Raw genomic sequence first — 23,535 nt, 5'->3', positions numbered from 1 at the left:
ATAGTTTCAGTGGATTAACATAGTATACATCACAGAAACTATTTTCTAAAACATAAAAAGAATCTTTGTAAGTTTAACATGTAGGAAGATATAGCTGTGGCACTTGAACAGTCTTGTCTTAATTTCTGTAATATCTGAAGTAAAGGCAGAAAGAAAATAGTACCTAGTTTACTTTGTTGTAAATTTAAAGATACATTTACCATTAATATAATATAGTTATATAATACTGCTTTGAGAGAGTTTCCATACCATGGAAGAGTATTTTTATCCTCTTTTCTTCTGGATTTAAGTTTATGTGTATGTCTAGATATTGGCATTTCTAATGCTTGACTGTTAGAAACAGTTGCATATGAATTAGCCTACTATAATTCACTGAAAAACACTATTTAGCTTTATTTCATGTTAATGTATTTCTGCTTTGTAATTTCTCCCATTGGTCATTTTTTTTTTTTTCAAAGCGTCTAATTTTTCTAGCATCTTGTTGGAATCAAGTTCATTGCATCAAACACAACTTTTCTTATTTCTAACAGGCCAAGCTCCATTCTAGATGCATTATAAATTAATTAAGTTTCTTACTTTGGATCTCAAAACTTATATATATATATAAGTTTTATATACATATATATATATATAATTTTTTTTTTTTTAACTTGTAAGAAAATCTCCTATCATACCTATAATGAAAATGCTAATTCAGGGCTTGAAGCAGTGATTGAGCACCTGGTGGGAAGGCAGGGTCAACCCAGGGGAGCTCAGGTGCAAGCAATGCACCTGAGTGACCCAAAGGGGTGGAACCAAGATCTACCCTTCCCAGCCCTCATTTAAGGGCTGGCAGTGGAGGTGAAGGTTTCTTGTTGGAGATCCTTGTGTACTTGAGGTCTCCTAAGGGTGAGCAGATCTTTTCCTTTGTTTCTGTGACTATGGCTGCTGCATTTGAGTGTATCCTTGCTTGCTGCAGCCTGGGGCTCATTACTACACTGTTATTGCTGCATTTTCAATGATGTTACAATACTTATTGAGTGTTTTTTATTTGTTTGTTTTGAAGCTTTTGAGAGAAAACAGAAACCCAAACTGTAGTTGTCTGAAAAACTTTTGTGTTTAGAGAGATCATCCTGTGTTCTTCCTCTCATGCCACAGGTGATTGATCTTGGAGAATTAGGAAAAACTTAATCGAGATCCAGAGTACATTGATTTTAGTAACTAGACCTAAGATTTGAAATTTCTTGAGCTTGCCTGAGAAACGATAATCTTCCTTTAAAGGAGCAAGTGATTTGAAGCCTGCTTTGCTTTATAAAATATTTTGTTCATAACAAAACTATTATGAGTATGGTTTGGGTTAGCTAAGAATTAATTTTCCAACCATTGTATGCACAGTGGTTTCCTCAGTCCGGTGGTACCTTTGAGCATCAAAGTGTTAGTTCAGTGTTTCACTTCACCCTTTTTACAATGCTTTATACTCAGTGCTTCAAAAGCAACTGCAGGTTTATGTTTAGAATGTTGAAATGTGAATGCAAATGCCAGAAAACCTGTGATTTTCATGCCATAGCCTTCATTATGTCTAATTCATCTATTTAATGAGATCCTTGGCAGTCCTCTGAAATTCCAGTTCTTTTGGTTTTTCCTCCATGTTGCAGTGAATATCTTATTGCTCTGCTTAAGAACGAGGTGACTGTAGTATTCTCTCTAGCTACAGAATAAGGATTAAAATATGCTTTTGCTTTGAATTAAAAGAAGTAAAGGAGTATCTGGTTTTACGTTTCTTTGGGATTTTAATTTAAATACACTTTCAGTTGTTACTTAAGTATGAGAAATTGTCAAATACAGATTCATTAAGTTAAGATAGTGTGGTAGGTCCAACATAGGCATCTTTGGGATAGGTCTTAGTGTGTGTAAACCAAAGGCTAGAAGCTGTCTCAGGCACAGCCCCATATTTTTGTATGTTTGTCTTTGCTTCTTGTGCTCCCTTTCTGTCTTGCTGCCGTGCAAGTGAGGAGTGCCAGTGCTGTAGTACCTCCTGTGGCCCTATCCTTCTGCAGGAATTTGTTGTCTTCACTCTTCTTGTAGCAGCATCTTTTTTCCCAGCTTTCATATTTCCAAGTTAACAACACCACTTCTATTGGTACAGACAAATAGCAGAATTTCAATGACCTGTGTTGGTAGTTGGAGAAGAAACAAGTGGAGTGGGTAGAGATGCACAGCAGCAACTGTTGTTGTAGGGACATGTAAATGCTGGTCTGCACAGCACTTGGTGAAGGAAGGAGGTGGAGGGGCAGTAATTCTTCCTGGCTTTTTTGTTGATCGGTTGGGTTTTTGTTAGTTTATTATGTGTGCGTTGTTGTTGTTTATGTCTTTATATGACTGATGAAAGAATGCATATGGCTATGCCAAAGAAAACAGTGTTGCTTTATGTAAAGCAAAAGACAAAATTCAGTATGTAGGAAACTTTAATGCAAATGGCAATTTTGTTAATTGTTTGAGCATTCTTTATGGGTAATGACTGTTCTTAGATTCGAAGGGTGAGAACTGAAGATAATTAAAAACTTTCACCTGGAAATAAGATGCATAGTACTTTTAATTCTCTCAAGTAGAAGTCAAGTTCCAAATTTGTAGTTGACTATATCATTGCTAAACAGTTTTAAGGAGATGTACGGTGTCCTTTCAGCAAAAATTATAGTAGTTTAATTCCAAATCAGTATATTTGGGTTGCTATTTTAGTAAGACTTATCCTAGCTGTAGGGAAAACAAATGAACAGAAAAAAAAAAAAAAAACAAAAAACATGAGAATACAAATGAAAATCAAGATTAAATGAATTATCAGAATGCCAAATTCCTTTTACTGGTTTAAAAATCTTCAATAGGCCTTCTAAAAGCAATGTTGCTTTTTCTTGTTTTGCACTGGCACACCTGAGCTGTGCTGGCCTTGTGTCAGGCTGCAGCACAAGGATAGGCACACAGCCTAGCTTCTGTGCCATGCTGTGCCCACTCCTGCTCCTCCTGCTTGTGCTGTAGGTGCACCCATTGCCTGTGTTTGCTGCATGGCCTGTCCTCAGAAAGTGCTGCCAGAGTAGTATAGTGGGGGGAGCGGGGTGAGGAAGTCATCCATTTTCCTATTTACTTGCCAAGTGTGGGAGGTTCTCATTCCTATGAGACCAAAGTGTTTTCTAGAGGACGATTTACTACTGAATAGTATCAATTCCCAAAGGTTAGCTTTCTTAGAGCTAGTCTAAGTACCCAGTAAATATTTCTTCACATGTTCATGTCCTTGTGTTATAAACCATCCACCTTACACTGCTTAGCCACAAAGTTGAAGTGCTTTTAGCCAGGTGATGTTTCCCAAATGTGTTTCATTGAAACACAAAATCTCAAACAGGTTCTGCTGAAGAATATCTCTGAATATCTCTCTAGGCACCTTGACAAGCCTTGGAAAAATGAGTGCAGGTCAGTATGGGGGTGCCAAAAAGAGCATTGTACCAGCCCAGGCAGAGGATGTTCTGAGAGTGTGGGGTTGCTTTGCGCTAGGTGAGCTCAAGGCATCATCACACTATGTTTGTGGATCTGGCACAGGGGAGCAGAGTACAACCTGGTTTTAATAACAAAAAAAAAAAAAAAAAAAAAAAAAAAAAAGGCAAGTCCAGGAGGCTGAGTATGTTGGATCTGCCCAATACCTCAGCAGGGAATCACATGAAAAGATTTGCTATGCTTCACTGTAGCTGAGCTGGGTTTTTATGGATGTTATGGTTCCCTATCATTCATCTAGATGTGTTCTATATCCCTAAAAAAACATTTATTAAGGGTATATTAAATATGTAGTAAAGACACAACTAGAAGCCTTAACAGTAACTTAGAGGCCAATATGGAGAGCTAGGTTTGATTATGTTAGAAATTGTTCTTGTGCATACTGGAAGAAAGCAGCTGCTATTATGATTTAGAGCACTGACAGTTGAAAAAGCCAGACTGTTCCGGGGAACAAATGACTTGTGCAAAGGAGCACAGCAGGCACGTGATGGACTAAAGTCTTTGGAGTCTTGGGAATTTGGCATAAGATCACAAGGGGGTGTAGCTGCTAGTAGTTGCACTGGTAAGATGTCTACCTCACTTGTTTCCCAAATTCCCATCTGATGTTAAATGAAGAGCCCAGGGAGCTGCATCTGAGCTGTTGTATGAAGATCTGTGCCAGGCTGTACGCTTTTTAAGAGAGTACAAAGACAAATGCAACTTAACAGTAGAAAAACAATATACGGTTCAAGCATATAAACAGGTGGATAGGGAAAATAACCTAGTTGTGGAACTTAGTCAGAATGAAATATCTGTGGTTATGAAATATTTGTCTAGAGTATCCCTTATTAAAAATGAGAATGATTAGACTATTCCTTTTCCAAGGACATGTCGATGAATTTAAGAAAACTCATGCTGCGTTCCTGCCACTTCAAATGATACTGATACTATTATTCTAGAGGAGGTATTATGGTCTTTCATTTCACCTTATGCATAAGCTATTGGTAGATGTGATGGATTTCATCTTGGTAGCTCGATTCCACAGTCGCTTTGTGAGTTTAAGGTTTCAGTAGTGACCATCTGAAAGCAAGTACTACAAATTATTTAAATATACTACTGAATTTAACTCCCTTCTACCTTCTCTTTAATCCTTGACAATTTTCAGGACCAAGCCACATTTGGGAAGACTAAAGGACAAAGCTGGCAAAAAGATGCAAAAACAAAAAAAAAAATCCATTAGAATATGTGTATTAGAATTGTGATGTAATGCAAGACAACTCACTGAGACATTCAGTAGTGCTGCTACAGAAGTCCTTCTGATTTTTCATTAATACACTGAAAAGTAGATTGAACTTCTCATCCCACTGATTATGTTGTTTAACTATCTCTTTATGACTAATACTAAATTTTAGAATTTAATCTTTCATCTGAGGGAGTACATGAGATGAGACGTTAGCTTAGAGTAACTGGAATTTTGTGTGCCGAAGTTTAAGCGCAGATGAGTGCATAGTTGCAGCACTGTCTATGTGAAAAGGGATAAATAAAGCAAGTATGGAGAAACAGAAGGATGTGAAAAACACCCTTAAAAATTGAATATTAGTTTAAAAACAACACTCATGCAAGCTCGATTGCTTACTTGATATTAGTATGACTGACAAAATTATGGCAAGTTTCAAAGTCTAATAATGCTAAAATGCATTATGTTGGTCTTTCTGCTCAGTTCATGTTTCTGTCTGCCAGCTGTCTTTTTTCTAACATTATGGTTTAAGTTAGATGAACTCATGAGAGTTTTTCATTGTTGGTTTTCTAATGAAACCATCTTTTTCTATGATTGAATGTGCAATACTATCCAAATAAAGCATTTTCTGAAATTTGGTTGATTTCCAAAGTTTCATGTTAAAAGAAAGTTAGGAAAATGTTATACAGAAACTACTCTCCCACCAGTCAGCTCTTCTTTAATAGCACTGGCTATGGCAAATTTCAAAATATTTCACATGAAGGAGTTCCATCCCCTAAAATATTTTGTGTGATCTTTCTCACATCATTCCTTGAAATTTCCCTTCCTCCTATCTACTTTCAGAAGCACTTAATTCAGGATATTTTTGATAGAATCAGAAGGCAGATTTCTCATTAGCTTTGAAAGAGCTGATACGTTCTTTGGCTTTCAATTTGCTTTTCATAAAGCAAGTGCATTTCCCAGGTTGCATGATATTTAACCGAGATGCATTTTTAGTGTTGTTAACGTGTGTTAAAATGTTTTAATGCCTATAGATGTGAGTTCATAAGTCTGGGTGTTGTCTGAGTAAATACCTTGGCACCAGACTCCTAAAAGTTTTATTTATGGCATTCCTAGTATCTGACAGCATTTGGAAGATATAAGTAGGTTTTTGTTCTAATTTGTCTCCATACCTGCTTTTGTTTTACATGACCTTCGAAACAGTATTATTGAATTACTGAATAATTTACACAAAAGACAACAAACTAAGACATGATTTGTAAGGAAATTGCTTTACAAAATAAAGCTGTACTTTGCCTCCAAAAATCAGTGTGTCATCACACTAAAAAGGACTCCTCTGCCATAATTATTTTTGTGCTGCAGGATATGAAGATGCCATTTTATTCTTTGCACTTGAAAAATCTTTATTCCAGCACAGGAAACAAATTCTACATCATCAGATTTATTTAGCTTATAATTGTATACCCATGAACAGTAATCAGTTGCAAAACATAGCAGTCTGACCTTCAGTACTAACAGCAAAGGGATAGATTTCAGTCTGAGGTTATGCAAGTCTGTTGTTCCCTTCCCATAACATATCTGTTCATCCTGAGTGTGGTACAGAGCAGGGTATGGAAGCTCAGGTTTTCAAAGGCACAAAACTTGTTCCCCAATAAATCCTGAGGGAACTGTGCCTGAGAAGTAAATAAGATTTTGAACTGAAATGTTTAGTGGTTCCTGGTAGGTGTGTTGAAATCAGCCTACCCCAAATTAGATTATCACAGAAAAGTCATTGTGTGTGCTTATAAATGAGTACTTGCACAGTTTATGTTGAATTTCCCTGTATCTTCCCATGAAGTAGTGTCTCAGTCATATGAATTTCACTTTATTATAGGAATCCCCAAGCAATCATCACCTGATTTTTTTTTTTTTTTTTTTTTTTTTTTTTTCAAGGCACTTAAGCCCATACTTTGTGCACCAAGGTTTTAATTTGAAATGCTTGACACGTAATCCTGAGAGTCTGTATTTAGAACAGACATTGTGCTACTTCATCTTTCAGGCCTTCTTGATCAGATATTTCTAAGATAAAGCCATAAAGTCAGAATACAGAATCCTATGGCAACAGTTAAACAATTGTGCTTACTAAATTCCTGCAAATCCTTTATTCCTTCCAATTTTGCGGAGATCAGAGGAAATTACAGTGTTTCTTCCAGAAACCTTTCATTCCTCATCGTATTTCTATTTTTTTTTTTTCCTTCTTACTGTTTCTAATCACCTGAGCATTTTGACTAACTTGCTTCTGTTTCTGTGCTATTTTCTTCCCATTTCAGATAAGAAGCACCTCACATTTTAGGACGGGGACTCGATCTCTTATTTAAACACATCAACAAGAAAATTTGAGAAATGTCAAGGGAATTGGACTTTTGTGTTCCCCTTTGTGTTTCATATATATGTTGTTAATTCATAGGAAGATCATCTTATAGCATAATGAGGTCTGAATGAACTGAGAGAGATACTGTAGATTGGATCTTCTGTAGCTTACTGTAGGCTTTCAGTTGGTGTTGGGCAAATTGCTGAATGTCTTGGTTTTCCCTGTATGATAAAGGAATAATGACAGGTTTGGGTTTTTTCTTTCAGTTTCAGGAAGACAAAGATACTTTTCTTTAGTTTGTGACGTTATGGGCAACTATTCTGTCCTTAAAAGCTTTTCCTTTTTTGTGTCCTCGGTCCCTACTTAGCCTGGTTTCTTTAGTGTTAATGGCACGATATGTTTCTATAATAATGATTCAATTTGCAGCAATGTAAAGTGGGCATCTATCAGAAAGAAGTATTTACTACATCTTAGCACTTAGCTGGTGCCAGTACATAAACTAAAGTTAGATCAGGACAATTGTACAATATGAAGAAAAACTGACACTCAGGAAGTTGCTATTGCTCACTTTGGCCACATCATTTTATAGGCAATTCATTTTCTTCATAGATGATCATTACTCACGTAGGTGCAGTCTACAAAGACTCTAGAGTGGCTGAAGAAGCAGGAATTCAATCTAATGAGTGCATTGCTCTCTTGGACGTTTCCAGATCCTGCAAGTTCATTCCCCAGAAATGCTGCAGGGTGAAAATAATTGTTTTATTTGAATGTATTTTAAAGGCCTTCAGGCAAATGGATGTTGATGTTACCTTGACACATTTGAAAAGATACAAAGAGTAATCAGAACACTGCATTACAAACATTTCTGTATACACTTCTTTTATATGTATTTTTTTTCCCCTGCAAGGACTACTTAAACAAGTAAATCTGAGTTTCTGTAAACTGTATGTCTCCTTAGTTCTCTATATTTTTAACTAAAAGCTAATGTAATTACAGCAACTTTTACATCCTATCAAGAAAATTATGTAATTCATTAAAAATGGTTTAAGTATAGACTTCTCATTTGAAGCTGACAGACTTTTTCAGAAAGCTGTTAAGCTTGACGTAAAAGTAGAAAGAGCAATTGAATAACTGACAGAATCAGTTAAATCAAACCTGTCCATGAATTTGATTTTTCCAGAACTATAGTTTGTGTTGTCACAAGTTCCAGCACATTATCCAGTCTTTATAGATTGTCCTCTAATCTGTGTTCAAGTTGTCAAGCATAATCGTGCACTACAATAGTGGTCTTTTGATGTTTTCTTCGATCTGTTTTTATCTATTTATCTTTTTTAGGTGGTGAATTTTATATTTTTGTAGTTTTTTTATAGGTTATTATGTTTAAGGCTAAAACGCTGACAAGACATCATGGAAATGTTCCACTCTGCCTGTGTAGCAGTTACTGGAAAAAAAGGAATTATCACTCCCATTTTTAAGAAAGGTAGAAAAGAAAGCCCGGAAGACTCCGGGCCAGTAAGCCTCTGTGCCTGAGTAGACTATAGAACAGAGCCTTCTAGAATCTGTTAAGGCACTTACCAGATGAGGAAGTCATTTGAGACAACCAGCGTGGCTAGACAGTCATAGCTAGAGGGTTATGATCGATAACTCTATGTCCAGGTAGAGGCCAGTGATGACTGCTGTCCTCCAAGAGTCCATATTGGGACCAATGCTTTTCAACATCTGTATTACTAACTAGAATAGTGGGATTGAGTGCACCCTCAGCAAGTTTGCTGATTACACCAAGCTAAGTAGTGCAGTTGATACAGTAGAAGGAGAGAATGCCATCCAAAGGGACCTGGACAAGCTTGAGAAGTAGGCCTGTGTGAACCTGATGAGATTCACAAGGCTAGGTCTGCACTGGAATCTTGTCAATGCTAGATATGTCTGCAGCGTGGGGAGAAGATTCATTGAGAGCAGCCTCACAGAATAAGACATGGGAGTTCTGGTGGATGAACAGAATGGTATAGGCCAGCACTATGTGCTTTTTGCAGCCCAGAAGGCCAACAGTATCCTGGGCTGCATCCATAGAGGATGGCAGCAGTATGCAGGAGGTGACTGTTCCCCTTTACTCTGCCCTTGTAGGGCCCCATCTGTAGTACTGCGTCCAGATCTAGGCTCCCAGCATGAGTGCAATAAGAAGAGTACATAAGGTTATCAAAAGGCTGGAGCACCTCTCCTATGAGAAGGGGCTGATGGAGATGGGCTTGGTAAGCTTGGAGAAGAGAAGGCTCTGGGAAGACCTCACTGTGGCTTTCCAGTACTTTGATGGAACTTAAAAACTGGAGAGCGAGACCAGGTTTTTTTTTTTATCTAGTCACCATAGTTACTTCCATAGTTGTAGGATGGGGAAGTACAGGCATGGTGTGCCTGGAGAAGCTGTGGATGCCCTATCCCTGGAGACGTTCAAGGTCAGATTGAATGGGACCCTGGGCAGCCTTAGTTGGTAGGTGGCAGCCCTGCTCATGGCAGAGGAGTTAAAACTAGATCTTTAATAACTATTCCAAGCCATGCTATGATTCTATGAATAGATAGCCTCTTGCAGGGCTAATTGTCTTTATGTTAGAAAGTTGTTTCATAGTCTGACTTAAATCTCCACAACCGTATAGTAAGTCATTTCTATTATGCACGAGAGACATGGAGAACTATTAGTCACCACTGACTTTTCATAGTAAACATTTGCATAGGTGAAATGTTATCTCAGTCTTTTCTTTCCCTAGACTAAACAACCTAATTCTTTCAACCTTTTCTTGTTCTACATATATTATCCTTTTTTTGTGTGTCTTTCATCTGGACTCCCTTCAATGGTTTTCTTCCACTGACAGCATGGTAGGCAGAACTGGACATAGTCTTGCAGCTTGAGCTTTGCCTCTGCTGATAGGGAATAAATAGAATAATTCCTCAATTTGTGTATAGCAATATCATGAATATATCATCAGACTTTTTTTTTTTTTACTACTACATATTATCCTGATTTACAGTTTGTTTATATACCACCCTCTGCAGATCTCTTCTGCAGTACTTCTCCTTCCTATATCTGGCATTAGCCTTCAACAGTGATCTTATTTGTTCATATGGATTCTGTGCATTAACTTTAGAGCAATTATCTGAATTACTGCAATTGTAGTGAATTCTAATCCTGTTTTGTAAGCTGTTTGCAACATTACCCTATTTTATATCACATCTGATTTTAAACATCTTTTTTATTATTGATGATCTTCAAATTTGTTTAAGTGTAAGAATTACAACTGGTTTCTTCTAAGAACCTTGCTGAAAATGAGTGGTTGACCATCTCAACCATCTTTCCTTGGTTGTGCTCCCATCTCAGATAAGCAGTGGTTATGCTGTAGGACAGCTAAACTTCCTTTTGTTTGTCAACTATGTGGACGTATTATAGCCCAAGGTGACTGACATCTTAGCCACCAAAATGCAGTGTTCGTGGCAGAATTATTCCATCTGTGAAGTCAAGGGAAGATGATCTTTGTAATCATCATCACTCCTTGGAGCCCATGGGGTATTTACCTGAGCCAATGAACTAATCTTTTCTGCAAAGCAATTGAAAAGAATAACTATCTCTGACCGTGGAATCCTGCCTTTGTTTTTAAGCTTAATCACAGCTTTATAAAATACCTCTGGTAAAATTCCTGAGGGAGCTACACTGATGATGTGCCTCTTTGCTGTAGTGGCAACCAGAAAGAGATGAGATATAACCAGCTCTGCCCTTTCTGTTGTGACAGACCTCTTGCAGAGTAATTCACCTAATCTCCTAACGATGAGGGGAGGAAAAAAAAAAAAACAACAACAAAGCTAAGGCAGATGGATATTTCTAAAGCACATGTGAATCTAAAATGAGAGGTGAACAAGATAAATCATGTAGTAATAGCAAAGACAATGCGACTATTGGTTTCAAACTGAAAACTGATCTGTTATGGGCCAAACTACAACACTATATCTACAGCCTTTATTTGGGAAAGGATATATGTGATTCAGCTCTTTGAGGATGTTACTACTTTTCTTTTTTGAAAATGGTCTGTAATAGTTATTTTGGACCTCTCCAAGTGGATGACAAATAACTGCATTTAAACCAGAATTTTCTGTATAGCCTTTTCTTATCCTGCCATCAGTGCTATTTCAGTAGCGCTTCAGATAAGAACAGTGTTTTTCCTTCTTCAGAGGCTCCAAATATTGAAGTTATTTTAAGGGAGTGGTTTTGGATTCAGTTTGTATTCATCCTGATGGGTTATATAATGTGTATATTATATAATGCCCATAATTTAAGAGTCCACATAGAAAACAAAACATTTATTATATTCTGAGGCATTTCCAAGGAGTGAATAACTATGATTAACTGAATAGGCCATTAGCTACCACTATTACTCTGCTCAAATGCAGCTGAAATAGCATTTCTTCAGTGGTAAAAAATATTTGGCAGCACTGCACTCGCAAAAAATATATATATACCAAAAACAAAACATAAAAGCCCTCAAACCTTTCTTTAAATAACGTTTCTGGAAAGTCATCTACATTCTTAGGCATCTCCAAATAAATTTTACTTAGAGGCACCAGACCAAATTTTCCTAGGTTGTATCTGTTCAAGAAATATGACTATATAACGTAGCTGCATATTGCATTTCATCAATCTTATTTGAACATGTGTGGAAATTCAATAATTAAAGTAGCTATGGTGATAAAGTTTTCTTTGGATTTACTAAGCCTTCTTACTTAAGTATTCCCATTATATTTTAGATGTTTTTTTCTGGTCTATTATGTTTTCTGCAGTCCATGTGTTTTTCCAACTGTTTGTATCACTGCAGAATCATGTATTGCAATTAGAGAATAAAATATATTCTGGTTCAACTTACAATCATAGAATTCCTAATGAAATACTGTTAGCAAAACTTAGATATTGGTGATATGAGCCAACAGCTGATCAAATTTACTGCTACTTTTTTACTTCTGTTTTTCTAAATGCTTTTTTGGCATTGAAATAGGTTGTTCTTTTGAGTACATCTTAAGCACCTTCTACTGCAACATTCTGTTTTATTTACAAAAAGCTTTGAGTATAGTACAGGAATTGAAATTCTTCAAAATTTTTGTTCAAAAGACAAAAATACAGTGTGTCTTCAGGGTGAAAAAGAGTCTTCAGATTATTTTTTAATTGAATGTTCTTGACGGCTTAATCTGACTGGAGTCTGAGAAACTCTAAAGTTTCTTTATCTTCCTCTATCTCAGCTTGTTAATGTATCTTCATGCTTGGAATGTCTGATCTCTGCAGAAATGCTGGTAATAGTTACAGTTAGAGAAGACCATAGTAATTAACAAGAACCTTTCTGGTTTATGTCCTTTGAAAAAAGTCATATAATTCCTATGTTGCTCTCTGGAGACCATTGGCGTCTGGAGCTGGCTGCACTTTTCTGCTACTGGGAGTTGGTGGGTGACTCTGTGGATTGAGTGGTCTGTGCTGGAGCTGGGGAACAAATATCCTAACTCTAGTGATAGTCTGTTTATGAAAAAATGCTTATCTCTGCACAATTGGCATCGAATTTGACTTCAGTTTTCCTATTTCTGAAAAGAATTCCCTACTCCCTACAGTAGCATGTTTTAAAAAGTTAAATGTTTAAGTGCCTAATGTAGAATGCCCCAAAACTTAGAAACTTGACAAGATTTCGAAAGTGAGCATATGCAAAAAGCACCATTTTAAGGTCAGTAGCATCAAGCAATTGCCATTGTTTAAGATCAGATCAAAGTCTTAGAGCTAACAGAGATCAGCAGTGATGGAAATGTTTCTGTTTTGACATGAAGAGTGCCTTGGTCTGTATTTTAGAAGAGAAAGCCAAGCTTTGTATCTGGTAAAATAAAAAGTTCTCTTGTGATTAGAAAATAAGGTTAACAGTGATCTGAACAAAATGTTCTACAGAAAGATTGTCACCTGCTTACTTAGCATTGGACTGATTTATCATCAATACAGAAACATTTGTAGATGAATGAAAGAATGGGACTAAGCAACATTCTATTTATATAATTTATAAATCTGAATTAAAGGTGCCAGAAGCATATTTAGTGTCAGACCCCATAAGTCAGCACTGAAGTTGTTGACTTTCTGTTCTGCTAAGGTTACAGAGAAACCACAAGTAATGACTAGTCATACTTAGTACCATCAGTAAAGTTATTTAAGACCTTATCTAAAGCTATTTCTTTTAAGCATTAAAATTTTAAATGTATCTGACATTTCTCAAGCAATTTTCAGTATATTTAAAAGAATCTATAGTTTGTGAGGTTCAGCTTTCTTGGTTATTTCTGTATTTGTAATTCCTCCAGGGAGGGAATATCTGGACTCAGCTGTTGGAAATAGCAGATATGTGTTTTATCCACAGATAATGCCGAAAGACTGAGATAAAATTTAGTAATACCCACGCAAAGTCAGACACTTCAGCAAAGAAATGCGGTTTCTACAATTATCTGTTAGAGATAGTAAAGTGAGGGAAAAACAAAGCATGTTTAAGAGTGGTGGGATGTCTCTAAGCAGTAGATGTAATACAGCTGAGTAAAAGATAAATGCTATCTTAGGGCATACCATGTAAGGTGTTTTCAGCAGACATAGTGAAGTTATTGGTGCCTTTATAGAAGGTATTTGTAGGCTATGTGTAGTAGAGAGGTTTCATTACCTATGTTGAAGAATTGAATCAAACTGGAATGGATATAGAGGCAAGCTACAGGGAAAGAATAGAAAAACCTAACAAGCAAAAGTACCTGAATAGGTGTTGTCTTACTTACATATATCTATAAATATAAGCAATTAATTTCTGAAAGAGTCAGAAAAAAATGAGATACATCTTGGTCAGTCAATGGAAAGGAACTTAAGTCTCGGGTGCCACACATGGGAACACATCCTGCTCCAAATAGCAGAGGCCTACAGTTTTGCATGCTTTTGAGATCACCCTGGGGAATAAGGAGTTGTCATTGAGATGGAGCCTCTTCTTGTGATCCTTCATCCTTATCTTCATTCCCTCATACAGGCTGAGAACCAACTCAATCAGCCTTTCCCTTTAGCATTTCAGGTCAACCCAAAGGATTTATCCAAACTGCCACTGCCCTGCTTGTGAATGCATCCCTGCCTTGATGCAGAGTAAAAGCATCCCTGTAGCCAGGCCCAGCAGCAGGAGTTAAGGCTCTTCCTTCCTTAAACCTTTGTGTGTTCTTCAGCAGTTTCTAGCTCTCACACCCTGCCATACCATATCACACCCATGAGCGCTGCTGAGCACAGACTGAGCATACTGCCCACTGTGTCAGGAGCTGTCAGGAGACTATTCAGTCCTGTAGCTATGTGGCTGTACTCCAGCACTAATGTAAATCCTTGTCTCGCTCATAGTACTGCTGAGCAAGGTAACTGCTTTAGTCTGCAAATCTGGCAGGCAGCAGATCCAGATGTTTCTTGTCCCGCACATGTCAAACACACACAGAGTCACAGCTTCAAAATTTACAAGACTGGCTTTAAAATCCCAAGAAATCTCAAGATTAATGCTCTGCAAGTGCCTTTTATTTTGGTTTCTCTTTTCTCAGCCACTTCTGAATCTATCACAAAAGACAAGTCACATTTTGCACCTTTCCTTTTTGTCTATAAGTGCACAAAAGTAAACCAAAAGATGAAAACTGAGATAGTCATGTGAGCATCTCTCTTCAGCAGGTGATGATTTACAGAAATAAATCACACCATAGGACACAGGAGAAAATCTCTGGAGTTGATGAAGCCCTGTTTGATAAAGCCAAGACCTGTGTTTGTCCAGAGATGATGAAATTCCTCTTGGGTGCAGCACTCACCCAAGCCCAGAGGAAGATGCAAGGTCCCCAGCTGCATTTAGAAGAGCTGGTATTTGGGGACCCTGTCATATCTGAGCTGCAAATGTGGTATGCCTCTGGGCTGTTCGTTTCTAACTTTTCCTCTTATGACATCAAAAGTCTTAGATATACTTCTGCCTAATATTTTTTTTCTCTTAATTTGTTTTAAAAAATCAGCTATGAGAATTTTTGTGTAACGTAAGTACAGAAATGCTACAGTATTTCAGATATTGAATGTCACTACTCATTTTACATCCCTAAAAAGCACCTTTAATTGAATCACCTAAATCACCATTGTAATTTTAAGGTGTCTTGTTTAGTTATGACATCAAAATAGGTAAAATGACGTGATATTCCAAATGTTACAGTTATCTTGATAGAATCTTCTCTAACATATTAGGGACGGGTGCTTCATAGTTTAATTCAAGTATATAATCATCAGCATTTCCATATTATAAAGGTTATGACATTCAGGAGCAAGAATATTGAAGTATCTCATTATCAATAGTTTACTTTCTAAACCATAAACTTTCACTGAAATTTGAAGTCAGTTAAAACCGGCATATTTCATGGTTCTTGCTAACTTCATTAAAACTTTTGAATTTGCTATTAATTATTTCACTATTTGGTAACTGTATGCTTAATTTCACTGTCACTAATTTTCCTTCTGTCTATCAGCATGCTAATGCTACACTTCTGGAATTTCTCCCATTCCCTGCTTTTGCAAAAGTGAGACTCATCTCATGCAAAACATTTACACTGCAGAGCTGACTTCTTTGTCTCTGTAGTGCAGAGAGCTCTCAGCAGGGGAAGGGTCACCCACACACCTCTGTGGCTGCCTCTTGACTTTCACATTTGGCACTTCAACAAACGTAAGATAAATCCTCCTGCTGAGGTGCCCAGCACTGTGTGTGACTATAGGTAACTCTTGCTGGGTTTGTGACATTTGTCATGGCGTGCTGCATGTGCAGAAGTGCAAGTGTCATTAAAGATATATTGATGAGGTGGGAAACCCTTAGGGCATCTAAAATGGCATGAGACACCTGTGATTTGACAGAGTCTTATCCTTAGAAAACTAACCCTAATGAAGTGAATCACCCCCCATCCCATATGGCTGGAGCAGTTCCTTTGTGCTTATCAGAAATGCATCTCTGTATGCAACTTCAGCCATCACTGAAAAGAGGTGGTCTTTCAAAAAAAAGAATGCACTGGATGTTTTAAGAATATCCCTCAGGATATTTGACTGCTGTAGAATTATAGCAGAAGAATTGTCCTTATTTCCAGCATAGGTAATTTCAATAACAACAGTATCAGTGCACCAGTTTTGCTTCTCTTGCTCTTATATGCACTTTTGATTTCTGCCTGATGTTTCTGAAATTGACTGCCCATCCAGTTGCACCCTGGGAACTGTAAGCATCTGTGATGCCAGCACCTGTGGGTGGACACCTCTTCATATCTGTTGTCCCCATAGTATCATCAGATCCATGTTTTTAGGGTTGGGAAGCCCGTTCAGGTGACCTCACTCTATGAGTTTCAAAAGTCTTGGAGTAACAAAGCATCCTGTTCTTGTAGTAGAGCTCAGGGCTTTTAAGAGAGAGGTCACTGTAACACATGCAACTTTGCAGATCACCAGAGTGCCATCTCTGCTGCTGCTGAGCAAGCTGCTACATGGGGTCTCTTCCAACTGTGCTTATGATTGAGAGATTTGTCTTTCTTTTACTTTCACCGAGTCCAAAAGTCTCAATTTAACAAAAGGAAGGAAATTCTAGCTCTGACTAACAAAATGAGGAAAGTAATTTTAGCATCTAGATGCCTACAATACTCACTAAAGTCTCTTACATCTTTATAACTTGAAACCCCTAAAGCTACTCTCATCTCAGAGAAGTAAAGACATCTGGTTAATCTCAGTCTCAGGACTTTAGTCTTGCCGTAAGGGACAAAGATTATTGTGAGAACCCTCCCTTGCCCTGACAGTCAGACAGCGGCTATTTGTCGCAGCTGGTGCTGGGTCAGGCAGACAGGGCCATCCCTTCTCACATTGCCTTCTTTTCCACTGAAGAACATAGAAAACATTTTTATGTTCTATATATGCTGTTGCCTTTCTGAAATCATGTATTTTTGAGAGTTAGTTTTTTCTCTTCTCTTCCTGGAAATTTATTGGTGTTGTGTTGTATTTAGATTTGTATTTCAGCTTTTGCTAGCTTCCAATGTTTCTGGTTCAGAACTGAAAATACTATCTTTCGTATCACTATGAAAGAGCCAAGGGCTCTGGCTTCCACTTCAGGGAGCAAACGATTTCACTGTTGTGAATGGCTCAGAATAGCCAGTAAACAGTAAGTAAAATATGGCATAGAATTAGAAATAGAAAAAAATCTGGCAAATAACTTGTATTAGGTAGGAAGTGTGCCTCCAGTATTTATGCAGTTGTCATGTGTCTACATCAAGATTAACATAAGTGGAAATACTTTCCATGAGAAGTGTCGAATGGCTGGTTCTGTGGTTGTTTGTGCTCTCTGTTCAGTATGTTTCTGATCAAGAATTCATGTGAGATGAATAGTAGTTTTGCAACTTGGTATTTTCTGATGCTGTAAAACTAACTTATTTCCAGTGGCAGTATTGTAGTGAAATATCTTTGCTGTTTACTAAATGAAGGTTTCTACTGAAGAAAAACCAGTTTTAGGAGGCTGTCAGAGTCCCATTAAGCCCTAATTGAACAGTATTCCAATAGAGCATGTACTTCATGAAAGTAGTTATGTGAATGTACAATCAGTTATTAGCAAGATCATGTTTTCAGTTGAATTTTTTCTGTATAATGCTTTTGTTCTCAAAGAGTATACAATACTTAATTTTAAAAGATTTAATAGTATTGCCTTCTTTATTTGAACAAGGCTGCATGGCAGTATATTTTAGTTGTTTGTATGCTCATATGTTCTAGGGAAACTGAGCTAGAATAAATTATTGTGAAGTGAGTGCATAAATAATTTGGAAACCATATGCAGAGAGTAGTTTGCAATGATGTACCATTAAGTGCTGTTCTGCAAACATTTTAACTTGTTTTGGTGCTACTCAGTATTCTTACAGATAATGTGAATGAAAGGCCAGAAAGTAGGTTTAATAAATTTATAGACTAGATCAAGTGTGCTAAAGCAAGACTTAGAGTGGACAATGATCTTGATAAAGTGTTGAAGTAGCCCGGAAAATACCACGTTTCCAGCAGTTGAATTGCAGACTAGAAAAGCATGCATATAGATGGGCATTATCAGCTGCAACATATACCAATGGGAAATGAGTGGCCAGGCAGCAGTGCTGCAGGTGACTATGTTATAATGATCCTGTGCTGAACATGTGCCAGTGATATTGTGCTACTGCAACCAAGGCCAACGATATTGTGGGCACACGAATAGGAATATATATAACAGAATTGTTTTAATGAGTACTGATAAGGCCTCAATGCTTTACCAAGCTGTGGGGACTGCTGCTCAAGTACAATTCAATTTATTCAGAGAGCATTAAAGAGGCCAATGAGCCAAGCCAAAGATCTGAAACACATGGGTCTTCAGGGGAAGGCTGAAGGATTGTTTAGTCTAGAAACAGGAAGATGGAAGGAAGATGTGATAGCAGCCTTTGTATAGAAATAGTTGACTCTGAAGAGGAAGGGATGTAACTGATGGCAGTTGAGTGCTGTTGGTATTGAAAAAGAATAATAGACTTAAATCATAGCAAGGATGATTTAATGTAAGCATCAGGAAAAAATATTAAGTGGCAAGGGAAAGAGGAGCCCTGGAATAGTTTGCTTAGTGGGAATTTGTAGAATCTTCAGCCTCGCACAAGTTTAAAAATAGGTCAAACATCAGCAGACGTGGCAGGGGTCAGGGATGGATGAAGTGATCAATCAAATTACCTGTAGCCTTGCTCCTTTAGTGATTTCTGTGTATGTGAAAATGATGAGAGTAATTACTATACATAGAAAAAGTACTTTGGATGTCTCCACAGAATTTCAGAATATGCAAAAATAATAATAACAATTTAGGAATTTACTGCATGCCTTCAGTATTTACATTAGATTGGAGCAATTAAAGTTTTTCTAATTTTGCCCATGTCAGTAATGATTGAAATTAACTACTGTCTTTGGAAGTAAGCTGATAAATGCAGCCAGATCCCTGTAGTGGCATACAAAACTTAATTGTAACTATGTGAAAGGTCAGCCTTTAGTCTCATTGTAGCAAATGGAAAAAAGAATAGATATTACCTAAAGAGTTGAAGAATCGCCCTCCCAGGATACCTCTCTCTCTCTCTTTGATACCTATCCTGTAGCAACTATATATTACAGAGGTATGCCTGGTCTTTCTTTTTCTCAGTCTGTGATATTAAAGGTTTGGTTTTTAGAAAGCCAAGGTGCATGGATTGCATATAGGACTGGATATCTGGACAAAAAAAAATGATTGACGGGAAATCAGTAGAAAATCCAGTTGTCTTTCCTGAGCCACAATTCTGGGAAGCCCATTGAATGCATCATTCATGAAACACTCAAACAAATAATAGTTGCTATCAATGCATAATAGTCATGAGCAATATGTGTCAGAGATAGTTACATACTAGGCTTAGGTAAGTCACTTATTAATCTATAAGATTCCTACTCGTTAAGTCTTTAATAATCCTCTCAGTTATTTACACTGTATCAGTGTGCATAAACACAATACAGCACTTTTGGTGAGGAAACCTGCTACATAATATCCCAATGAAGATTTTAAAATACTAAGCTCCTGGACAATGAAAGGTAAAATTAATAATGCTTTTAAAATAGCAGTGTGCTTAATCCTGGCTAATAGTTTAGGAACCACCCAGCAGGCACCTTTCTCCCTCAGGAGCATCCCATAGGTAACAGAGATGGTAAGCCTCATCAGAAAACTGTTGTTTATGAAAATTTGCTATTGCCTAGTAAAAACCAGTCTCATTTACAGGACTTTTTAGAAGTTGGAATTACACCCCAGCACCCAGTGATGACTAGTTATTGTTCCTTTTGTCAACAGGCAAGATGAAGGAAGTTCTGGCAGCTTACCATGCCCCTGGCTCTGCAGAGTTAAGCGAGACGTGCGCCCATGTTCTAGCATGCATCACATCGCCTCTCGGGTCTGAAGTGCCAGCAGGATCCCAGCGCTGCAGACTGAGACGGCTCTGAGCACCTCAGTACCCCGTTTCTGACAGAACCCAGGGATGGCAGACTTACATACCAGTATTACCTGTCTGACGCAGGTTTAATTTTATAAATTAAAACCATAAACTCTATGAGTTTCTAGACCATATTTGTGCTGTTGAGGATGATCTACTCAGATGAACAGTTTTGCATCCATCGGAGAGAGAGGTTCTTCTGCTGGACCAGAAGACAACATTATTGTAACTAATACCATTTGTAGCATCTCCTAGTGCAAATAACTGAAGATCAGGTTGCAAGAAAATCCTCTAGGGAATAAGACATGCTTGGTTTTGGTCTACAGATTTTAAGAAATGTTGTTTTTGTTTTTGTTTTTTTTAAAGGTAACCACTTTTACATGACACTACGTGTGCAGTCTATGTGCAGCTCTTCACTGTGGCTATCTATATTCCAGAGATTTTTAATTGCTTGTCAGACACTTGAACCTTTTTTAGATTTGTGATGAATCCTTAAATTATGAAAACATCATGGAAAATTAGAAAGGAAAAGTTTCAAGGCTTTTATTTGACTAAATATCTCCACTTATTCCCTGTTAGTGTCTTCGATGGTGGAAGAAAGGGTGGGAAGTAGGAAAAAATACAAAAGAACAACACATTGTGGGCTTGGTGTTTTGGCATATCAGAATGTTTGATCAAATTACTAAGGAGAAACAGCTAACTTACCTGAGGCCTCACATGAAAGGTTAGTATTTTGGGGCAGTATTTGCTGATTTTTTTTCTCTAAAATAGCTATAGAAAAGAAGGATTATATATATGCCCCAACATATGGTGAAAAGGACATACTTGCCATTCCTCTATTTATTTTTGCTCTTTCATAAATCAAAGTGCCAGTTATTTGGAATGCTGTAGTCTGTGGTCTCTTTAAATTTCTTTAGTGAGATCCTTTCAGCAAGATCATTCCCATTATGGTGTAACTGCATGGTGACCACAGCTTTGGGCCTGTATAATAAAGATCTGAATTCAAATTTTTGTTTCTGATCCTTTTCTCTACTTTTATATCATATCTGCAAAGTGATTGGAATCATACATACTGCTGACCACTGTTTAGAAGATCTGGCAAAAAAAGATTTAGAGATGAAAGTGTTTGTGTGGTAGGACCCTGATTCTCCTTTGTATTGTTATTTACACCAGGTTTAAAGGCAGAGGGATACAAAATGTTAGCAAATCAATAGCGGTGCTTAAATTCGATTTGCACACAAGGCCCCAGGGAGATGAGGAGATCAGCCTCTTCACATCCTGGATTTATGGCTGAGTATTTGATATATGGTGTCTATTAATTAGTTAGCCTGTAAAGTTAGAGGAGAAAAAAGCTGCAGAAATGCTGAGTCTAAGGTGGCTTTGATTTGCTTGGTGTGTGATATATTGTGCTGAACATATGCACATCTGACTGTGTAAGCTAATTAGATCCTCTTTCTTTCCTCTTCCTTATTTTCTTCTTTGAAGACCAAAATCTAAACTATAAAAATGTTCTTCACATAGCAGATAAGTTTGCATAAGCAAAGGCTGTGCACTGCATTTTGAAAGTCAACATTGTCTTCTCAGTGGATAATGGAGGATAAGGTGACCTCTCCATGCTGCATATTTGTGTGAGGTTTTGCCCTGCTGAAGGTGTGCAATTCAGACCAGTGTGTGTGAGTGGGGTCAAACAGCAGCTGCTCCTGGTCAGTGCGAGCTGATCCATGATTGTGATCCTGCCCGAAAGAGGCAGTTCTGTCCCACCATCCTACCCATTGTACCTTCCCACCACCTCCCTCCTGGTGGCACAGACATCTGTGCATAGATGAGGTGTGGCAACACCAGAGCTGTGCTAGCAGACCTTTAGGTATTAATCAGGTATATGCTAAGTATGTGGACATCTGGGCCCACTGACTGTAGGTGCTTGGGTATGTCCATGACACCATTTGAATTTGAATGCCAAAACTAACTCCCTCAGGAGAAGGGAATATCAGAGAAGTGTCCTTTTGTCTATGCCATGCCAGGAGTTGCTGGAAGCCTGGCCACTCCATTGGTGAACTCTTCCAATGAGATATATGACTGCTGTCCATCTGTTGAAGGAGTGATTTTTAAAAAAGAAACAAAGCAAAGCAAACCAGGCAAGCCTCCTTGCACTCTGGTAAGGGCAGAGGTTGGGCTTTTTATTCTCGGAATGAATCCCCTTTTCAGAAGCTTTCCCCCAGCATCTGGACAGCCCTTCTTTGTTAAAAGGACATGAATATGGAGGGATGTTCAGTGCATTAATCTCTTCAGTCAGCTTCAAAGGGAAGTTTCTAAAGTCATTGTTTTCTGTCAATTTAAACTTTTGAATAATGGTGGTTGTGGCTTTACAAACAATATTGGCTGACTTTAGTGGCTTGGATCAATTCAATATTTGCACAGTAGAACAAGTACTTCATGTGAACCGTGTGGCTTAGCAGACAAGTGTTTGTTTCTCTGACTGTGTTTAATGTGTGAATATACAGCTCTCATTTAAATAGGGTGGTCCTAAGTCATTTTCTCAGCAAACTATAATCCATTCCAAGAATAAGAAAAGCTGTTCAGAGCTCAGAGCTGAAAGAAATAGTAGGTGTCCAGAGTTTTGGGGGTATTAAGCATCTTAAAAACATCTTCTAAAAAAAAAAATAAATAAAAAGTTGGCTCTTCAGGTACAGCAGGGATTTAGATGACAAAGTATGACCTAAGTGTCCTTGCACAGGGCACCAAATCTTACACACAACTGCAGTTCTTTTTATTGTAATTTTTAATTCCTCTCTCATGTCCTTCATCTAGAAATCACCAAATAATTTTCAAATACTAAATAGCACAGTCTCTCAAAGATTCCAGGTAGCATGCATTTATTATTTTAATTTTTATTCTAATGAGCCAAGTCATTGCAGAGCCAGGTAATTTTGCTGATATTTCACAAGAATTTATCGCACTGTGTCACTTAAAATCAAACAAAAACAAGGATTACCTTGTTTAAAAAAATAAAAAAGCTAATCTCTTAAGAAGTCTGTAGTACCATCTTTCTCACCACTCAGAGTGGTGTTTCCTTTTACATAAGGAGAGCCCCTTTCACTTCACCTTATCTTCTCCAAGAGCTCTGCACCACGTCCCCTCTCCAACTCCAAATGGGCTGTGTAACTACATAGGATAGTCTTTGCTTCTTCCCAGGAACAGCTGTGAACAGCCATCTTCATACTTTGTGGTGGATCTGTTCTTGGCCAATTTCAAAGCTATCTTTCTGGCTTGGCTGGAACCTACCCTTCCTAACAATAAGTAATGCTCTTGGAGCATGTCTGTTTCTCAAGTAGTCTTTGCTGATGAAGTCAGAAGGAGAGAGCATGCTGCTGGCTACATTATAAGAGGATTTCTGTTACGTGTCACTGAATTC

General features: G+C 37.7%; 1 protein-coding gene across 2 annotated transcripts in view; it reads left to right on the top strand.

The window, feature by feature from the left end:
* The window catches only part of SCAF8 (SR-related CTD associated factor 8), a 155,159-nt gene that overhangs the window by 73,265 nt on the left and 58,359 nt on the right, over positions 1-23,535 (top strand). The window contains exon 21 of one of the 2 annotated variants that reach the window (XM_048937664.1): positions 19,985-21,567. The exons of the other annotated variant lie outside the window; for it this stretch is intronic. The gene's annotated coding sequence lies outside the window, so the exon portion shown is untranslated. Of the gene's footprint in view, positions 1-19,984; positions 21,568-23,535 lie in introns of those variants that run through there. 2 annotated transcript variants of the gene reach the window in all.

The sequence above is a fragment of the Lagopus muta genome, chromosome 2 (assembly GCF_023343835.1).
Source record: "Lagopus muta isolate bLagMut1 chromosome 2, bLagMut1 primary, whole genome shotgun sequence".
Classification (NCBI taxonomy): Eukaryota; Metazoa; Chordata; class Aves; order Galliformes; family Phasianidae; genus Lagopus; species Lagopus muta.
Note: the sequence above shows the minus strand (reverse complement) of the source record. Positions and strands in the feature narration are given on the sequence as shown.